General features: G+C 36.4%; 1 protein-coding gene across 1 annotated transcript in view; it reads right to left on the reverse strand.

Annotated features, from left to right (window-relative positions):
* LOC144965696 (limbic system-associated membrane protein-like) overlaps positions 1-22871 on the reverse strand; it is a 218312-nt gene that overhangs the window by 131148 nt on the left and 64293 nt on the right. Inside the window, exon 2 of the mRNA XM_078901292.1 lies at positions 16561-16849. The gene's annotated coding sequence lies outside the window, so the exon portion shown is untranslated. The remainder of the gene's footprint in view (positions 1-16560; positions 16850-22871) is intronic.

The following is a 22871-nucleotide window of genomic DNA, read 5'->3' on the forward strand; positions in this document are numbered from 1 at the left end:
ATGACTTCTCAGCATACACACGATTATCGTTTCCCTAAATTGTCCTCATCTCAAGTCACCCGCCAAGGCAATTGTGACCTATGGTCGAAAAACGATATCATATGGCGTGATTAATCTGACTCCGAAAAGTGAATTTAGAAATAATTTGATGAGAATTGTGAATTGTGCCTTTTTTATTTATTTATTTATTTAAAAAAAAAAGAATTGAAGGAATAAATGTGTATTGGTGAAATGCGTTTAGGTATAATACTCACAACATCCGCCAGCCTAGTTAACATACCAACGCAAAAACTGAATATTATAACTAATTTTAACGTTTGATTGTAGTTTAGTGTGAATAATAAATCATTAACAGACTGTTTTAAAATGATAAAAAAGAGCAGAGTGACGTTAACTTCGTTCCTTCTATTTATTTTACACCATAACGAAGTGAAATTAATCCCGCGTTTTAGATTTGTATCGAGACGTTTTCAATACTTAAAGGAAAGATTGGTGGGAAAAGAGGGAGAGGGAGACAATAACGAAAGAGCTGGTTAGGAAATATAAAAGAAATAACTGGGAATGTGATGAAGGACTGCTCAGAGATGGCGCTAGACAGAGAATTGTGGAAGACTATGGCATCCAACCTCTATGTCCTAAATTTTAAATGTTGCTGTTGTCCAGGGACCCCATGTAAAGCGATTTGAGCACGATTAATGGATATTGCTCTATATAAAAGCTCAATTTTAAAAAAAAGCAAAATTAAGTACAAATACGACGAATCCGGTCCGTTCGTCTAATTCAAATTTTAATTTATACGATTGTTTTGGAAAGGTATCAAATGTAGTTTTATGATGAATGAATTTTTTTTTTAATTGAGCTATTATAAAGCGCAACAACCACTAAACGTGCTTGAAGCGTTTTACAAGGGGTCCCTAGCCAACAGCAACATTTAACATGTAGGACTACTTGTTAGCCGATATTACAATTTTTTTCCGACATAGACAACGCTGTTAATGCCTAGGTACTCATTTTACACCTGAGTAGTGTGAGAGTATGTGACTAATGTGCCTTTTCTAAGGTCTCAACTATGTGCCGCTCAGAGCGTGACTTAAACCTAAGACCATCTGATCCGAAGGCGAGTTTCATACAACTAGACCGCATAGTCGTACTGTTTAATACATGATATTATGAGGTATTTGTTAATAAAATAATATATATTATCCCTAACTGGCTGGATAAAGAACCCTTGACTTACATGCCCTTAAAATCCATTATGATATAATGGTATGTTTAAAAAAAAGATTAAATTATTATTCTTTCCTCATATGTATGCATAGTGAGGAGTTCTGCCATGGCAGTTTGTTATCATTATCTGAGTTTAAAGCTAGTTGTAAAAGGTTAACTAAGAGATGGGAGAGAGAGAGAGAGAGAGAGAGAGAGAGAGAGAGAGAGAGAGAGAGGGGGGGGTAGATAGATAGAACATATAAGTACATAAATAGATCGATAGATAGATAAAGTGAGAGAGTGAGATAGATAGTAGTTAGATAAATAGATGGATAGATAGATAGAGATAAAGAGGTTTATAGATAGATAAATAGATAGATAGAGAGATAGATAAAGAGAGGGAATGAGAGACAGTGAGAGAGACACACATGCCCACAAACACACACAGAGATACACATACACACATACACATTTACACACACAGTGAGTTTTAGAGGGATAGAGAGAGGTAGATAGATATAAATATATAAATATATAGATAGATAGATAGAGGTAGATAGATATAAATATATAGATAGATAGATAGATAGATAGAGATAAATATAGATAGAATGATAGATATATAGAGATAGATAGATAGATAAATAGATAGATAGATAGATAGATAGATAGATAGATAGATAGATTGAGAGAGAGAGAGATGGATAAATAGATAGAAAGATCGATAGATAGATAAGAGAGAGAGAGAGAGAGAGAGAGAGAGAGAGAGAGAGAGAGAGAGAGAGAGAGAGAGAGAGAGAGCGAGAGCGAGAGAGAGAGAGAGAGAGAGAGAGAGAGAGAGAGAGAGAGAGAGAGAGAGAGAGATTAGTCCTAAACAAACTTTAGTCCTAATTTCCGTCTTCGCCGATACCAGAGTTGAGTCGGGTTGTTATATTTAGAGGCAAATTCCAAACATCCTTGTAATTATCGATGCCATCAAACTGTTCTATAGGGCAACATAATCTACCGTCATAGTGATTGCAGGCCTATAGCCTCCAGCATTAATCTATAACATTCATTTCAGGAAATTAAATCTTTGTATTGCACTTACACGGAGACATGAAAGCACTTCAGGCTTACTTATGAAAACATGTGCAAATGTAATATGTCATTGTGAGGCGCATTGTGCATGGTAAGTCCGTTTAAATACCATATAGCATGAATGTTCATATTCATTTTCTTTTATTTTATGAAATTGAAGTTTTCAATTACAATTAATTCTCATGATGTAGTTGATAGAGGACACTAAAGTCACACGAAAACAGACCGAGTTTGTAAAATTTGATTCTGATCTCTGACAATGAGTGCATGGGTGAAATCTGTTAGATCAGCGTTCGACCCTAATTGGATTCAATAGTCTGATGTCACGTCGCCCAGCAACGGCGGCCATCGTGGTTCTTAACAAAGAAAATCGGTACTTTTTATTCTTCATGCTGGCTAGAACTTTTCATGTGTCTTGTGATCAGAATGTGTGAAAGTCAAAATTGATCAGATTTATGTTTTTTTTTCTCCTCTGGATACGCTTTTATCGTCGTCGGAGAAATATTTCATAAGGGCGTCCGCCATTGTTCCGATAGTTTACAACCAGTTACTAAGTTACCATGCATCATTACGAGGGAAGTGACGTTACCACCTCTATAACCAGTTAGCGGCCATGGTCTGCGAAAATCAGGTATTTAAACATTTGGCTAGAAAACTCGTCTTTCAAATATCGATCGATTTAAATGACCCTCATCTTGGCAAAACATCTCAAACTGGGGACTGAGGAAGACCTCGCGAGGTCCCAGGTTTGAGCGTTTTGCCAAGATTAGGGGGTCATTTATATCGATCGATTTTTGAAGGAGGAGTTTTCTGGCCAAAGTTTTAAAAATACGTGTCTTTCAAACGTACAGCAGTGAGTTGGTTACTGAGACAGATACGGAGCAGGTACAATCTCTATGTGTCTCATGGTCTATTTAAATGAAATTGTTGGAATTGCATCAATCTGTCATACAAGAATACAAACGCATTTTAAATATTGGAGCAGAAAACTTGTCTTTCAAATATCGATTGATTAAAATAAACACCATCTTGTAAAAAACTCGAGATTTTTGTCTCACCCCATGTCCACCCAGCAGTGAATGTGCAGATGAGTCTGTTAGATTTGGCGGAAAGTACTTTACGATAGACTAACGTCCTATCTAAAGGATAACTAGCAATTTGCTATTGGCCGCTTCACACAATAGAAACCAGAATCAACCCCAGTTCCATGTGCCCAATGAAAGACTACTTTTGTGAAAAACTCTCAAACCTGGGACTTCACGAAAGGTTTCAAGGATGACTCAGGTTTGAGAAATTTTGACAAGATGAGGGTCATTATGAAGGAAGAGATTTTTGTCCAAAACGCGCCGTTTTCATATTACGGCACTATTGCGTTTTTGATACCATTATTTGAACAAAATTAGTTTTTAAAAAGGCGGAAAAGTGGGGGGGGGGGGGGGGGTGTCATTCGGAGTATCTTGAATTAACCTTTACAAAACAGACAACATATGTTTCGAGCTATTTTACAACTTGTTACAATTTAAATTCCATGCACATTTCCAGGTCTTTGGGATTTCCCATAAAGAGTTTCGACTCATGTTTCAGTATTGATTTATCAGAACCGATTCTCAGCTTTTTAACCCTCTTCTTACCAGCCATTTTCAAGATTTTCCCCAAAATTTCACACCCAACTAACACAAAATAGATTTTGTATCACTCAGACATAATAGCAGTAAAATTCTTGCCATACATAATTTCTGTAGCAAAACATGCTCTACAACACACTGTTCATTTTCTTTAAATTTCAAGATGTACATAAGAAATTTGAATAAGAAAAATGTTGGTTGTATCGTAACGAATGTGACGATATTCTTGTAGTTGGTAAGGAGAGGGTTAAAAAGAACATTTCAACTATAATGAACGTCCCTGACTTGATAAGATTACGTTCCAAAGTGTTTCCATACTTTTGCCTGATGTCAAATATCAAAATATTGACATTTATCGTGGCAAGACCTGGCAGATTTGATTGAGTCGTTCTCACAATTCCCCCTTTCATTACTGAAATCCATTCAGTTTTCAGTTTTATCAAAAGGTTAATTGATCAGTCTGAATGTTTTCGTTTCCATTTAACTCTTTCCATTCCCAGTTTGCGAAGATTAAAAAAAAAACAACTAATAGCTAAACTTGACTGCGAGATGAGGATTATTGCTCACACAATAAAGTGTAACTCTCTTGTGTAGGCGGTTAAACTCGCTTGGCTTATACCGTACGATTAAATTAAATTAAATTGAGCTTTTATATAGCGCAATATCCACTAACGTGCTCAAGCGCTTTACAGGGTGGTCCCTGGCCAACAGCAACACTTTTTTTTTGTTGAGCTTTTATATAGCGCAATATCCACTTAACGTGCTCAAAGCGCTTTACAAGGGGTCCCTGGTCAACAGCAACATTTAACATGTAGGACGAGACATGACGCCTGTTAGGCGATATTACAATTTTTCGGACAAAGACAACGCTGTTAACGGCCAGGTACTCATTTTACACCTGAGTACGGTGAGAGAATGTGAGTAAAGAGTCTTTTCCAAGGACTCAACTATGCGTCGAGCGAGGCTCGAACCCAGGACCTTCCGATCCGAGAGCGAGTGTCATACCACTAGACCACATAGCCGCACACTTAACACGTAGGACGAGACATGACGCCTACAGGCGATATTACAATTTTTTCGGATATAGACAACGTTATTAACGACCAGATATTCATTTTACACCTCAGTACAGTGAGAGAATATGAGTAAACAGCCTTTTCCAAGGACTCAACTATGCGCCGAGCGAGGTTCGAACCTATGACTTTAGGATCCGAAAGCGAGTATCATACCACAATACCACATAGCCGCAAAATTTGCATAACAAAATTTGAAGGCATTTTAGTGATATTTATAATGATTTATGATTTATTGTAAAACGTATTTTGCTGCACAAAATTATATTTGACAGACCTGCCAACTTGAAAATTTTAAAAAATCGTAATTTCTTTTGGAGATAAAAATTGTACTTACCATAATTAACTTCTTTTTTAAAAATTTCATTACAGGGATTAAATTATAACACCTCAAAATCGTTAAAATATTGTAGTCTAGCATCAACTACCATTTAAGTTAGTTTTAATGACTTAGAGAGACTCGTGGAATTCTGAAATTGGAGTCACAATTTCGTAATTTTACGAATTTTTCGTAAAGGTAGGCAGGTCTGTGTGTGGTATGTATTTATTAGTTTTGAGTTTGAGTGTAAAAAAAATTCATTTTGTGTAGGGCACGTATGATACCTCGGAAAATTCCTGACAAATGGTTGATATGAAGACAGTTTTAAAAAGAAAAAAAAAACATACCGCACGTTCATGTCCTAAACACTTTCTTTTTTTCTTTTTGCCACACTTAAAGGAAAAAAGTCATATTTAACACGTGCCCACACAGAAAAAAAACATCTGCACAACAATAATCTCCAACCCGCCCCCCCCCCCCTTCCCCCTTGTACATCACACACACACACACACACACACACACACACACACACACATAAAGCACAAATTAGCACCGTATTAAACAACACACAATATCTGCAACTTATTTCGCTTCCCGAAGAAGCCATTGCTACGGCTGAAACAAATTTGTTAGCGAAAGAAATTGTTTAAAAAGGTGAGATAATACATATAGATCTATCTATCTATCTATCTATCTATATATATATATATATATATATATATATATATATATATATATATATATATATATATATATATATATATACTTTGTCATCATGACAACGCATGAATACAGCAAGCAGTGTATTATAAAGAGCGTAAGAGATAAAGGCATTCATGAATAAAATAGGAAACAAAAACAAACAAACAAGCAAACAAACAAAAAAAAACCAACAAAAAAAACAACAAAATTAAAAACAAATACAAAAAACAAACAAACAAACAAACAAACAACAGCTGTGTTCGAATCTCTTTTGAATCAGAAAACCAGGCCATCAACGGATTATAGTAGCATAATAATCAATACCCTGTCATTTTTTCCTGACATCCGGAACCAAACAAGACTCCTGTTTATTTATTTACTTGTCCCCTTCATTTCATACTTTCTTATCTGTTTTGTTTTTGTTTTTGTTTATTTTGCTCATTAGACAACAGGACATAAGAATTAAATCCTTGCTGACTACCTGCTTCAACACCGGGATATACATACATAGTGAAGTTAAATTATTAAACATCAATAAATAAACATATAAATAAATAAATTAATTAATTGATTAATTAATTAACAAAGAAATAAATATATAAATAAATAGATAGATAAATAAATAAATAAATAAATACATAAAACAAATACATTGCTGAATAAATAAATAAATAGGAAGTTCCATAAACAAATAAATAATCCATACAAATTATATAGATATCTGAGCCAGGCTAAACACATTTGGAGGTATGATAGCCGAACACAATATTGGGTTTGTTTTAATTAATTGTTCTATGGTTATGGACAATATTTCATATTAATCTTAGAAATCTAAAAAAAAAAAAGATTAAAAAAAATAATTTTAGGAGGTCTAATGTATTTAAAAAAAAAAAACTCCATGTAACTTCTTCAAAACCTTTTTCTAATGCGGGACAGCGCTTGTCTTTTAAACCGACAATTTTTTGGGGTGTAAGTTTCAATGAAAAATGAATAAGTTTAAAAAAGAAAAATATCTGAGCATTTAAACAGAGATTTTCCACGGATTTACCATGTGCTCATTGAGCTTCAAAATATGAAATTTTTTACTACCTCAGCAGGCATATTATGGAGCCATTTTTCATGCTCCTGTTATGCATTCTGTTTGTACTAACACTCATAATATCAGTCACTGCCTATAACCAGAAACTCTTTCACACCCGGCTCGAGTGTGGTAAAATTTGGTAAGTGCCTTGTCCAAGGATACATCATTGGGGCCAGCATTTTCTACGATCTCTGCCACCTTTCCAGAAAACGATCTACTTTAACAGAACTTGGCACTTGTGAAAAGACGAGCCATTGTCATTGTATGAAATAGAAACATTATGGAATACTGGGGGAATGAATGGAAGAACATTGCGAAGCGCGTTAGCATGGTAAAAAGGTGGAAACTATATAAGTATTCATATTTATTTATTTGTTTATTCATTTAATGGATAGACGAATTCCAACAAGCAGCCTTCATTAAAGACCATAGTGTACAGTAGACAGGACCATTTATATAGTCAATATTCCTAAATTAGCCTTCTTATATAAGTCAGAAGACTAAAAAAAATACCGTACTACTGTACGCTAAATGAAAAAAATTGGCCAGAAAACTCGTCCTTCAAATATCGATCGTATAAATTGCTCTTCTTGTCAAAAAGTTCCAAACCTTGGACTTCAAGGACGTCTTCGAAGACGTCCCGGGTTTGAGAGTTTTAACACAAGATGAGGGTCATCTTCATCGATCGGTATTTGAAGGACACGTTTTCAAGCCAAATATTTTAAAATGTGTTTTTGTCCTAGGACGATAGCTTGGCTTAGACACTGATGATGTCTTTTCACATCACGTTAATATAATTGTGTCTGTTTCAGGATACAAGTCAACTCATTTGATTATTATTGTAATTATTTATATACGTTTAAATGCATTTTGTTAATTCTTGACAATCTCTATCGACTGATCTTCCCATCTTTTATGTCTATCTATCTATCTATCTATCTATCTATCTATCTATCTATCTATCTATCTATCTATCTATCTATCTATCTATCTATCTATCTATCTATCTATCTATCTATCTATCTATCTATCTATCTATCTATCTATCTATCTATCTATCTATCTAATCTATCTATCTATCTATCTATCTATCTATCTATCTATCTATCCTATCTATCTATCTATCTATCTATCTATCTATCTATCTATCTATCTATCTATCTATCTAATCTATCTATCTATCTATCTATCTATCTATCTATCTATCTATCTATCTATCTATCTATCTATCTATCTATCTATCTATCTATCTATCTATCTATCATATCTATCTATCTATCTATCTATCTATCTATCTATCTATCTATCTATCCATCCATCCATCCATCCATCTATCTATCTATCTATCTATCTATCTATCTATCTATCTATCTATCTATCTATCTATCTATCTATCTATCTATCTATCTATCGACCTGTCTATCCACCTTCCTATCTATATTTCTATGTTTGTAATTGACTTTTTTTAAGCCTCAGGAATGAGAGACATCCACCGTTCACTGTTACTTTACTGCCAGTGTGCTTTTATCTTCTTATAATATATACCACAAACAGGCTTAAGGCTTATGGATATAAACCTTATATCATATAAAAAGAAAGAATATAATCTGAGATAGATATTATATGAATATTATAAATGAGTAAATACATATAAGAAATAAAATAAAATAAAATTGAAAATAAATAAATAAATAAATAAATAAATAAATAAATAAATAAATAAATAAATAAATAAATATAACTATAAATAATAAATAATGATAACTGATATCTAATTGACTTATTATTTTTCTTAATTTACCATTGATATGAATCGCGTTCCTCTTTTACTTGTTACAGAATACATACATTAAAAAAATACAGCATTAAAAATGAATCACAAAAAAACCCAGCTCCGCCACTTCACATCCCCAGCTCCTCCAAATATATAGACAAATACAGAAAAAAAAAAAAAAAAAATCCGTGCTCAAATATTTGGTCTTAATCTTAGCACAGATGTGACTCAAAAATTCCCACAATTACTGCTAACTCAAAAAAAAAAAAAATTATAAAACAAAAACTCACCCCCCCCCCCCCCCCCAAAGAGAACAAGAAAAACACCAGAAAAAATACCCCCCCCCCCCCTCCCCCAATTAAAAAAAATAAACAGACAAAAGAAATTGAAAAAAATAAACAATAACCGAGCAAACAAATAAATATTTGCTTTAAATTTAGCGAGTTACCTTCCATATAAGACTGCTCGATAAATAAAATTAGAATTGAAAAGTCAATATTAGCAATTGGAACGATTTATTTATCCCGTAATGTTTATGCCCTCTTCAATAAACATAACAACATGCTTAGATGAAATATTAAGTTCCGTCGAATTATGGAAAAAAAACACTTATTTAAAATTTAGGACAGAAAACTCGCCCTCCAAATACTGATTGATTAAAATGACCCTCGTATTGGCAATAATATATTCTCAAATCTGGGCTTTCGGCGAAGTCCAAGAGTTGAGAGTTGTTTGCCACGATGAGGGTCAATTTTAATCGATCGCTATTTGAAGGCCGTATTTTCTGGCCAAAATTTTAAATATGAATTATTATTACAGAATACGACAGACCTGAGAATACCAGCATGGGGTTTTCGTCCCTTCTTACGAAAATCGAGAGAAAGATAAACAGTTGGTGTTTTATCACTGACAATGTAAACACTATTCATTATTTTTAGGTATCTCATCTTGCAATGATAGCAATCTGACATTATATTTGTTTACATTGCTTACCTCTGGCGAGTATCCCATAATAAACCAGCAATAACAAAGAAGGGGAACATAGGGGGAGGAAGAAAGATGATGATGATGATGATGATGATGATGATGATGATGCTGCCCCGGTGGGGAAGTTACCGGCAAGTAGTTGTGGTGGTGTTGATGGTGAATGGGGGTGGAGCTGGTGGTAGTGGTGGTGGTGGTTGTTTTTGTGGTGGAGGTGGGGATAATATTAGTAATTGGCGATGAAGTTATTAATGGCGTACCTCATCATCTTTATTATCATTAAGGTAAGTAGTAATTATGATAATAAATTTTATGATAGTCATAAAGATGATGATGATGATGATGATGATGATGATGATGATGATGATGATGATGATGATGATGATGATGATCACGACGACGACGATTATGATGCTGCTGCTGCTGATGATGATGATGATGACGACCATGATGACGACGACGATGGAGACGACGATGGCGAAGACGACGACGACGACGATGATGATGATGATGATGATGATGATGATGATGATGATGATGATGATGACGATTATGATGATGATGATAATGATGATGATGATGATGATGATGACTAAGAATATAAAGTTGATATTGATAAATACCATCGTCATGATAGGAATTGATTGGTGAAATCCCAATATGTACTATGTACCCCTGTGAAAAACATCCGGTCAATATTTTTCTTCCGCCACAGGATGAAATGATTAACACTGATAACTTGATGACGAAAACAACATTGATACAGTTTTAAAAAGAAGAAAAAAGAGCAATCCTGCTCGGGTCTCCGCGCCCCCCCCCCCCCCCCCCCCTTGCCTATCCCAATAGCTCGGTGGTCTATGTGGTCTAGTGGTATGACACTCGCCTTCGAACTAGAAGGTCCAGAGTTCGAGTTCCGCTCTGAGCGGCGCACATTTTATTCCTTAGCTAAGGCTATTTATATAGTATTCATCTGTAGATGAGTACCTGGCCGTTAAAAGAATTGTACAATCACATAACATATATTATCATGTCTCATTTTACATGTTAAGTTTGGCTGTTGTATAGAGAGCCCTGGTAAAGCGCTTTGATATACATGGTCAAGTTTATATTGTTACTTTTCCTTACAACCAAAGTGGTACGAAAATTAAAAGCTACAAAAATGAAGAGAAGAAAAACTTCGAACCTTTTTCATAGCAAATAATATATTTTCTCTTTTGATGATATTTTCATGGAAGTCCCAAGTTTGAGAGATTTTTGACAAATTTTGAGATTTTATTTTCATCGATCGATATTTGAACAACGATTTTTCCCGCCATAATTTTAAGTTCGAGCATTTGCTCATGGCACGTCACGATTGTCTACAAAAAAGACTTAGAAAATAACTCAAATTTCATATTTTTTAAACTATAAAATAAATGTTTATCATTGAAACTGCTCCCAATCAATACCGTTTTGAAACGATCGGTTACGAATATGAATGAGGTAAACACAACATTTCTATATTTGATTAGCAATCTTCTATCACGTTTCCAATAGTTTTGTAGTTTATACAATCTGTCAGCCAAGATGGTGTTGCTTCATGTTTCATAATATTATGTCAGTAAACAACTGTCACCATTGAAGTAGGCCTACAATAAATTATCATTATACATCAAATCTGTAATGAGCGCATAAAATCGTTTATGAAGTGGAATAATAGTATGATAATCGCGCTGGACGTGAACAGCCTGAGTGTTTTTTAATGTGAATGCGCGTGCATTTTGTCTGTATTTCTTGTGTGTGTATGTGTATAGGTTTCTGTGAGTGTATGTGAATGCGCGTATCTGCGTCTGTGTATCTCTTGTGCGTATATGTGTACGCGTGCGCATGTGCATGTGTGCGTGTGTGTTTGAATGTGAATGCGCGTCAGTTCATCTGTATATATTTGATTTGTCTTTGCGTGAATATGTCTGTGTTTGAGTATAAATGCGCGTGCATCTCCCCCCCCCCTCTCTCTCTCTCTCTCTCTCTCTCTCTCTCTCTCTCTCTCTCTCTCTCTCTCTCTCTCTGTGTGCATGTGTTTGTGTGTGTGTGTGTGTGTTTATTAAGTTATCAAACGCTTGAGAGCATCAATCGATGCAAATGAGACGATGATGGCTGTCGGAATGGATTTCATACGGTCTTGACGTGTGACTACCAGATATACCACCAGTAACATATCTCTGATGGCCTCTGCCGACCACACGTCCAGCTGAGGCTTCAGGGGCCATTCAAAGATTAACTCTCTCCTTGCCGACCATTTTCCTGATTTTTCCAAAAATGCTATACCTAACCAACACAGAGCTTGACTTTAAACATTCAAAATCATGAGAAATAAGTACGTACATACTAGATAAACACATTTTTTTGTAACTTAACAACTTTCTAAAACGAAGATTTTCCTTACATTTTTATGATGTGCAAAACAAATCTGATTACGAAAAATGTTCCTTGTATCGTAACAAATGTGACGATTTTCCTGTGGTTCGTAAGGAGAGGGTTAACCAGTTTACCGCCGTACTCTGGAAAAACTCGTAATTAAGAATTTGGCCAGAGAAACTCGTTCTTCAAATATCGATCGATTTAAATGACCCTCATCTTTTGCCAAACACTCTTATACTTGGGACTTCGAGAAGTCTTAGGTTTAAGAGGTTTTTTTTACCAAGATGAGGGACATTTAAACCGATCGAAATTTGGTACATCAGTTAACTGGTCACTCTGACAAAAGATGTTAAATTTTCATTTTGTCCAGGAAACTTTATCTCGTGATGTCGATCGATTAAGGTGACCCCAACATGTCAAAAGGTTTCAAAACTGAGACGTTGAGGAGGTGTCAGAATTAAGGTTATTCGATACAGAGTGTTTGGTCGTAGCCATCGTTGACATATTATTATAGCCTGACACAAGAACACTCTTGGACTGGCTGTTTGACGTCATTTTTTAGGTTTGTGTAGCTTCTAGTGAGTTGTCGTAAGTAGAGCTCAAGGAAACACGTTATTTAATTGGTTGAACTATTGAATACAACTCACGATTTGTTTTCTTTTGTGGCAAAAGACTGGCATTTTGACGTAATTTTTTGATCAGTGTCAGGCTATAGATAGTATGCGCTCGGCAAAGAAGCTCATAACATTGCCATCCGGAAGTATAATGGACCAACACACAAAACTGTGTGTATCCATGAACGTGTATAGTCTGGTTAATACAGTTTTGTGAGAATTACTCATAAAAGCGGATGGCAAAAAACAATAACAAAGACCGAGTGACGTCAACATCATACTATCTATAGATAGTTCGAAGATGACGTCACTCATGTGTTTGTTATTGTTTTTTGCCATCCGCGTTTATGAGTAATGCTCACTGAACTGTATTAACCCGACTATAAACGTTCATGGATACACACAGTTTTGTGTGTTGGTCTATTATACTTCCGGATGGCAATGTTATGAGCTTCTGAGCCAAGCGCATACTATCTATAAGTTTACGATGACTACGGATAGATAGACACGTAGAAGCTTTGCATAGACAAGAGAAACTCATCCAGATTGTGAAATATATCAGGAAGAAAGGCAAATAGGCTTTCTTGGCCACGAGAGCACATTGAAAGCCCAGCACTTACTGGCTACATAAAGAAAAAGAGCTCGTGGTCGTCAGACCAGTTTGGGGCTATTAACAAGCAACATATCGACAAACTCCGAGTATAGATAGTTCGAAGATGACGTCACTCAGGTCTTTGTTGTTGTTTTTTGCCTCCGCGTTTATGATTAATGCTCACTGAACTGTATTAACCTGACTATAAACGTTCATGGATACACACAGTTTTGTGTGTTGGTCCGTTATACTTCCGGATGGCAATGTTATGAGCTTCTTAGCCAAGCGCATACTATTTATATGAGGGATGTAGAGGATAGATCGTCTTGGAGGCAAATGATTGGCATCGTGCATACAAGCGTAGGCCACGGATAAGTATGTACTTGAGCTTTGAGCTTTTTATATAGCGCAATCTGCACTAAACGTGCTCAAAGCGCTTTACAAGGGGTCCCTAGCCAACGGCAACACTAAACATGTAGAACGAGACATGACGCCTGTTAGGCGATATTGCAACTTCTTTTTCGGACAGAGACAACGCTGTTGACGGCCAGGTACTCATCTTACACCTGAGTAAGGTGAGAGAATGTGAGTAAAGAGTCTTTTCCAAGGACTCAGCTATGCACTGAGCGAGGCTCGAACCCAGGACCTTGCGATCCTAAAGCGAGTGTCATACCACGAGACCACATAGCCGGACAATGTAAAAATGTAAAAATGATATGTAAGATACGTAGTGGGCGGTATGTACTTATTTGCGGGTCTTACAACTCAAACTGTTATGGGCTCATCGTTGTTAATGAAATACTCTCAAACCAACGCAAAATTAAATATTGTCCATTACAACAATGTTTATTCAAGCCCATAATTGTACTCGGCTATCAGACTTGTTAATAGGTCAACGTAGGTCTCAAACCCTAAAATTCTCAGAGGTGTCAGAATCAAGAATGGGGGGCGATGTGTACTCATTTTCAGGTCTTACAACCCAAATTGTTATGGGCTCAATGTTGTTTTTGAAATAGTCTCAAACCAGCTCAAAATTAAATATTGTCCATTCCAACAATGTTAAATCAAGCCCATACCTGCATTTGAATACTAGACCTCCTATTTTGTTCACGTACGTTGAGGAGCGTTTTAGTCAATGGATATTTGACGAGTACTGTCCAAAATTAAGAAAATGCATTTTGTCATTTTATAGAAAATGGGCGTGTGGGGAAACTTTTGGCCTCACCTAAGATCAAAGATGACACATAATACGGGTAATAATATAAGATCCGTTTTAAACCCTATTTGAGAAATCTCGTGTTACAGCATTTAACCTCTATGTGACAGAGATTATGTAGCAGAGATGATACGATGTGAGAGATACATTTTAATTCACTGCAAAAGAAGAGGAGGATATGATAATTACGGAATGTGTGTGTGTTGGGGTGGGGGAAGGGGGTAATAATGCTTTGCTAACCCTAGAAGGTCCTAATTTCGAATTTTTTTTCCCAATTATTTTTTCTGTGAAGAAGAGAAATACACCATTGCCATATATTCAAGGAGGAGGAGGAGGAGGAGGAGGAGGAGGAGGAGGAGGAGGAGGAGGAGGAGGAGAAGAAGAAGAAGAAGAAGAAGAAGAAGAAGAAGAAGAAGAAGAAGAAGAAGAAGAAGAAGAAGAAGAAGAAGAAGAAGAAGAAGAATAGGAATAACAAGAAGAACAAGAAGAACAAGAAGAACAAGAACAAACAAGAACAAGAACAAGAAGAACAAGAAGAACAAGAACAAGAAGAACAAGAACAAGAAGAACAAGAACAAGAAGAAGAAAAGATAGTGGGATGAAAAAGAGAAACAGAAGGATAATGGACGCAAGATCTGGACAGAGTTAGAAACAATCTCGAGATGATCCAAATCAATACGAAGATGTTGTCCGAGGCTTGTCGGGATGCATTGGCTGTAATGGGAAAATGTGAGAACCAGATACAGCTCCTATTATGATATGCCATCAATGGATATTTGACCTCGGCCTTGACCCAGAGTATATCAAATTAAGAAGGATTTCTACTGATCAAAGGAGATCTGCATTTTACTTTCAGATGGAATTTGTATGGAAAGTCTCATAAAGTCTTGTCGTTTATCAAGATTTTTTTTTTCATAAATCAATACCAAATTACCAAATAGTATCTCAAGATTGGAACTGTCAAAAGATTTTCATAAAAGATTATCCAAATCAGAAAGATACACTCATTATTTGTAAAGAATCAACGAATACGCGTTTCTTTTTCAGCAAAGAAAGAAAGAAAAATATTTTAAATCAGATACATAAGAAAAAACAAGACAAAAGTAGCCTACCTATCCCCCCCAAAACCCCAACAAAACACAAGAAACCCGCCGATATGCGCCCCACACAATAAAAGAAAAAAAAAACATAATGTGCTCAAAGCGCTTCACTTTATAAACAAATCTTCCCGAGAATTAATCACTCAAAATACAATCAAAGCATAAAATAACCAAGGGTAGAAATAACAGTCAAACGTTTTAGAAAAGTACATTCCCTTAAATAAAATTAATATTATTGACTAGAGAAATTTATTAAGCCATATGAAGAAAGATCGCTTGTTTGTCATCACTGCTGGGGTAAGGCTGTATGGTTATGTGGTCTTGTGGTATGACACACGCTTTGACCGTCGCATAGTTGAGTCCTTGGAAAAGGTTCTTTACTCACATTCTCTCACCGTACTCAGGTGTAAAATGAGTACCGGGCCGTTAATAGCACTGTCTCTGTCGGAAAGAAATTGCAATTTTGCCTTACAGGCGTCATGTCCCGTTCTAAATGTTACGTGTTGCTGTTGGCCAGAGACCCCTTGTAAAGCGCTTTGAGCACGTTTAGTAGATATTGCGCTATATAAAATCTCACGTTCTTACTTAAATTCTTAAAATGAGTACCTGGTCGTTAACTGTGCTGTCTTTGTCGGAAATAAATTGTAATATCGCATAAAAGGCGCTCTGTGTTACTTGCTGTTGGTCAGGGACACTCTGTAAAGCGTTTTGAGGGTATTTTGTGGATATTGCTCTATATAAAATCTCAAAGTTCAATAATCCATGCTACATGTAGTAATCAATATTTCATTTACCTTTAACTGAAAAACAGTTCGTCTCTTTTTGCTTCGATAATTTCTCAGTAGGACTTGTTCTGACGGATATCCGAGTACGTGCCGATATTAGTCACTTGTTTGCATTGACACCGACAAAGTCCACCTACAGTTTCCGGTTGGCTTGCTTTCACTATGTCTGGGTCAACACATAAATGTTGTCACTGACACGTTCACAACGTCCCACATAAAAATAGTCCCAAATTGGAATTTAGGTCTGGTGTCTGGGGTGGTGAAATGGTCTTCAGAGCCAGAAGTTATCTGTAAAATCCTGGAATGGATGTAAATAAAATATGATTGTTATAATTAAGCATAAGCTTGTTATGCTTGTTACTGCTGATTTCGATATACTTTTATGACCCACTTCTTAAAAATGGCATTATATCGGGGTTTAAACCAAAATTAAAAAAAAAATAATTTAAGTTTAAATAAAAACAGTTGAAATTGCATAATTTGAGACAAGTAGATTGGGGGAATTTGGATTAATTCAAATAAAAATTCATAAATAAGACCTTAAAGTCAGTTTCACAATCTGGTTCAACCCGACAAAATACCGATTTGAGGCGATGGGCCACTAATAACAAATAAATACACATACAAAAACTAAGAAATAAAATACATAAACAAAATAATCAAAAAATTACAAATTAAATACCAAATAGAACATCTCCACTGATTTTCTAATGTATATTTGCCTCGCATTGATTGGCCATCTAATCTCCAAGCAGGCCATATAATAGAAACGCATTTATTTTTTCTTTGGTATTGTTCGTTTTCCTTTTTTTTTTAAATATTTTTTAAGGTCAATTTAACTATACCTGTTTATTGTCGTATTTAAAAGACGGAGATAATTCTAAATTGGCAAAGCAACGACAAACATTGGGTGTCTCCCATTCCTGGGGTTAAAAAAAAAAAAAAAGAAACGCATTTTTTTTCATTGCACACAGTGCGAACCCTGCCTATAGCCAGGAATACATTCGTATACATTCAACATACTTTCTACTATATCTTAGCTAGATCCAACTTCCCATTTTCAAATCATAATTTAGGATTCGGCTATTTAGAGAACGATGACAATGTGTAGCTACACTAGGACAGAAAACGGTGACATAAAAAGTAATCTCTCGGAGTCATAAGGCCCATGGAGCCGAAGTTTATCGCTGTTTAGATAGCCTTACCGGTCGTTAGCAATTGCTTGCTACGCTTTGAATAGAACGATAGTCTGTCTATCGAAACATTCTTTCCGTCAGATCTAAAAGACCCAGCAATCCAATCACTGCTGGGTGGACAGGTTGGGGGGGGGGGGGGGGGAAAAAAATATCGACTTCACCTGGAATCGATCTCGGTCCCTTTGCGTGTTAAGCGAGTACCCTACCAACTGAGCTTTCGGGGCACCCCAAAATGATGGCAAAAGACAAAATCAAATTGGTTGCATTGTGTCCCACCAACCCACAATCAAATAAGTCATCGGTCATCGTTTTTTTTTTTTCTTAATGTGACGAATTACATTTGTCGCGATCCCAAAAGTAACGATCTTCACCACATCCGTCAATACATGCAATGATTTTTGGGACATCATTATGAATAAAACCCGCCCACTCAACAAGGAAGAAAAAGTAACAAGATTGAAGGGAACCTATTCGGCCCAAGAAAAAGCACGTACATGGCGGGTGGAGTCGTCGAGGATTGTTTGTTTTTTAAAATGTTTTTACATCATACATTTTTAGTACTCTGACATGTTGACATTGAAAGAAATAAGAGTGCCCCGAGGATGAAAAAATGAGTTTTATATAGCACAATATCCACTGGGATTAAATGTATTCAAAGGCGCTACAACAATACGAGTAACGATCTGTATTAGATATTAATCGACTGCATAATAATCGACGAATTACGAATACGTGCACTAGTACTGTAAATCGTGTTTCATTTGTATTTTTTTTCATCACAAATTAGAACGCACTAACGTGTCTAGACTCTATTTGTGTCACAAAAATATCCAATAACGAAAATATTCTAAAATCTAAAATGCAATTTTATATCACAATTGTAATATGCCACGAATTTTAAAAACTAAATATATAGGCTACAGGTTGTAGTGGTCCCCGGTTTGAAAGTTTTTGCCAAGATGAAGATCATTTAAATCGATCGATATTTGAAGGACGAGTTTTCCTGCCAAATTTTCAAATACGTGTCTATCTAGAGTACGCAGTTAACTGGTGAAGAGAAGCACAATACACTGTTCTGTAAAGTTTAGAAGATACATCCTGAACGATCCAAAGTGACTTCTCATGGAAGAGACTGGATCTATTATACTACGAAGGATGTCTAAATTAATCACAACTCATAGAATCCATAACTCAAAAATCAAGCAAATAAATTCTACTTAACTCAGAGTGGGCACAAAGAGATACCCGAGTTGTTTTGTTTGTTTTTTTTTTTGTTTGTTTTTTTTTTTTTTTTGGGGGGGGGGGGGCGTTAAAATCAGAGCTACTCCAAATCTATTAGATTCCTCAGGCTATTGATTCGGGACTGAGTGATTCACTCAAACCGTCCCTTGGTACGTCTTTTGTGTGCCGGCACTATAGATCGTGCTTCAGGCACGGCATACCCCATTACCCGTGAGCTCTCTACGGCGGTTTTTGTGTGATCGGGTACATAAAACTCTCACTCTAAATGTTGACTGTTTATCTAGTAATAAACTTGATGTCTATATATGTCCACTAATCCCAGGAAACACAAAACAAACTGAGGCGGAGTTTTTGGGTGTCGCGGTTACCTAAAAGGGTACCTTACAATGGTCACGTTTTTATTTGGTCACGAGATGAGGAGGACTGAATTGAGTAAACTTGGGGGAAAATCTTGGATGGCATGCCATATTATCGATAATTCTGTTGCTGCTTTTTCGGATTCTAAAGAAGGATAATGTTGTGATTGAGCTATTAAGTCAACAGGGATCTTCCGAACAATAAATGAATTAGATATTTGTGATAAACAGATTCTTTTTCAACATTATGTTCTCTTTTCTCAATTTGCTCCAACAGGCCGATGCTACATGGCAAACCACCTACTTTGTCCATGAAACCAGTATTCTTCAACAAAATCAACCATTGCCATGTTTAGCATTATTCGCAATAGGATTCAATAGTCTGATGTCACGTCCACCCAGCAACCAGCAGCTTGGTTCTAAACAAAGACAATCGGCACTTTTAATTCTTCATGCTGGCTAGAACTTTTTCACATGTCATGTTATCAGAATGCATAAAAGTCAAAACATGATCAGATTTATAATGTTTTTTTCCCCCTGGATACACTTTTATGCTCGTCGGAGAAGCATTTCATAAGTTACAAGGGAAATGACGTCACGACTGTTGAAGCCTATTAGATCGAGTGGGTGATTCTTGAGAAAATTCTTACTCAAGACTGGAGCCGAAGATAACTATTTTTCTCACCAATCTGGTGGCTGATCACGCTTATTATTGCTTGATGAGTCGCGATATTGCTGAATCCAGTATTGAAGACGAGTGCGTGACCGGCAGTAACTTAATTTTGTGGTAAGTAGGGTGAAGGTGAGGGTGGGGGTGGGGGGGGGGGGGGGGCGGTAAGGAAAGGGTGGACAAGTCTGAAGATTTAGTAGACCAATCGGCTATACTCCCCTGCTCTGGCAAAACACATAGTTAGAATTGTTGGCCATGAAACTATTGATGCAATGCGTTTAGGTAAAATACGGGGCAGCGTGGCTCTGCGGTACGGTCTTTGCTTCGTATCCGAAAGGTACCGAGTTCGATCACCCGCCGCAGCGCTGTGTGGCCTTGAGCAAGTCACCTCGGCTAACTCATTATGCGGCGCTTCACTGCTGCTGACGCCTGGATTATTCCAGTCGTCGCTTGGAATAGACCCAAGAGACAAATATCCCCTATGGGATGAATAAAGGGAGTTATATATATATATATATATATATATATATATATATATATATATATATATATATTATATATATATATTTTTTTTTTTTTTTTTTTTTTTTTTTTAGTTTTTTTTTTTTTTGTTTTTTTTTTTTTAATATGCCAGCCGGATATAACGTACCAACACACAAAATTATGTTGAGCGTTAATAGTCTGATTGATAGATTTAGTGAGTACAAATCGTGCAGCTATGTGGTCTAGTGGTATGACACTCGCTTTCGGATCGGAAGGTCCTGGGTTCGAGCCTCGCTCGAAGGCTCTTTACTCACATTCTCTCACCGTACTCAGGTGTAAAATGAGTACCTGGCCGTTAACAGCGTTGTCTCTGTCCCAAAAAAATTGTAATATCGCCTGATAGGCGTCATGTCTCGTCCTACATGTTATGTGTTGCTGTTGGCCAGGGATCCCTTGTAAAGCGCTTTGAGCACGTTTAGTGGATATTGCGCTATATAAAAGCTCAAGTTAAAATCATAAAAACGGCTAAAAACAAATCAAAAACCTTAGTGACGTCAACTTCGTTCCTTGTATATTATCTCCTTCAAATGTCGATCAATTTAAATGACCCCGAGCGTGTCAAAAAGCCTCTAAGGCTGTAAACTGACCGCATTCAATTTCCTCTCCGGTTCGTCTTGCCCTCCTTTTGACCTTTCCTTTCGGCCGGTCTCTTGTATTATCATAGAAAAGTGAGTGCCACTCACTCGTTTTTAGTTGTCGTACCGTACTGGAATCGAACGCGAACGTTTTATCTCGGAATTTAAATTCCTTTCAATTTACTACCAACAAAATGAAACAGCACCGATGAGTTTGATGAGATGTGTTTGTTCTGAGTAAATTACAAAAATATATAGAAACTATGACATATTATATCCACTTAACGTGCCCAAAGCGTGTTACAAGGGGTTCCCGGCCAACAGCAACACTTAACATGTAGGACGGGACATGGCGTCTGTTAGGCGATTCTACCATTTGCTGGCATTTTTTCCTGGCAGAGACAAAGCTGTTAACGGTCATGCACTCATTTTACACCCGAGTACGGTGAGAGAATATGATTAAAGAGCCTTTTCCATGGATCAACTATGCGCCGAGCGAGGCTCGAACCCAAGACATTCCGATCCGAAAGCGAGTGTGTTACCACAAGACCACATAGCGCACAATTTTATTGACTACCAAGAAATGAACGAACATGAATGCATTCAGTTTACAGCTAAGCTAAACTCTTTAAAAAGTCGCTGGTGTTAATTTTGTTTTGACATGCCGAGGGCGACGTGTATGTAGATATCTATAGTTCCAAGTTGACGTCACTCGGGTCTTTGTTATTGTTTTTTTGCCATCCGCGTTAATGAGTAATTCTCACTAAGTTGTATTAACCGGACTATAAACGTTCAAGGTTACACATAATTTTGTGTGTTGGCCGTTAAACTTCCGGATGGTAATGTTGTGAGCTTCTTAGCCAAGCTCATACTATCTATATTCAGGTCTTACTTTGTGTTTTTGGCCAAAATGAAAATGGACGTATTTTGTAAGAGTCATATGGCCGATTGATAGTAAAAGAATAAATACATAAAATAAAATAAAATTACACGGATAACAGCAGGAACATGACGGAGGAGACTTAGTGACCCAAATTCTTTTTTCGCCCCAAGGATGAAAGAGTCCCGTCTGGATTCAATGCAAGTATTTATTTGGCTTGCCATCTACTGGTGAATCACGATCTTTCTAAAAGGGCCCGATTAGTTATCTAAAATCTCACATATCGGTTTATTTTGATATTATCGTCACTTTTTGGGATCCAGTTGACCTTGACCCCGACTTAGTACCGGTTTCATAAAATAGACTACATTTTATTCCACGAATCGTTAATTTTTCTCTTTTTCTCTTTTCCATTTTCCTGAAGTTCCTCCTATCTGATCGTAACAAAAAGATTCATAAAGACTTTCTCACTTTGAAATTTCTGCGAATAGATAGATCGAAGATTTGACGTCATTCAGGTTTTTGTTATTGTTTTTTTTTGCCATCCACGTTTATGATTTATTCTTACTAAATTGTATTAGCCAGACTATAAACGTGCAAGGTTACACATAGTTTTGTGTGTTGGTCCGTTACACTTCCGGAAGACAATGTTGTGAGTTTCCTAGCCAAGCGCACAACATCTATAGTAATCCAGTTCAAGTTTATGATTTCTTTTTTTTTAATTGGGGAGGAGGGGGTGTCGTGCAAAGTTCCCAATTTTGTGAGCAAAATTGAATACTCTTCACAGTGTGGTCGTGAAACTGTATTAAGTACCAGGAAAACGGCATGGTGACAAAAATACGTAGTTTCCGAAGAATG

This window comes from Berghia stephanieae, chromosome 2 (assembly GCF_034508935.2).
Source record: "Berghia stephanieae isolate SIO BIC M18660-M18661 chromosome 2, UCSD_Bste_1.3, whole genome shotgun sequence".
NCBI classification, from domain to species: domain Eukaryota; kingdom Metazoa; phylum Mollusca; class Gastropoda; order Nudibranchia; family Aeolidiidae; genus Berghia; species Berghia stephanieae.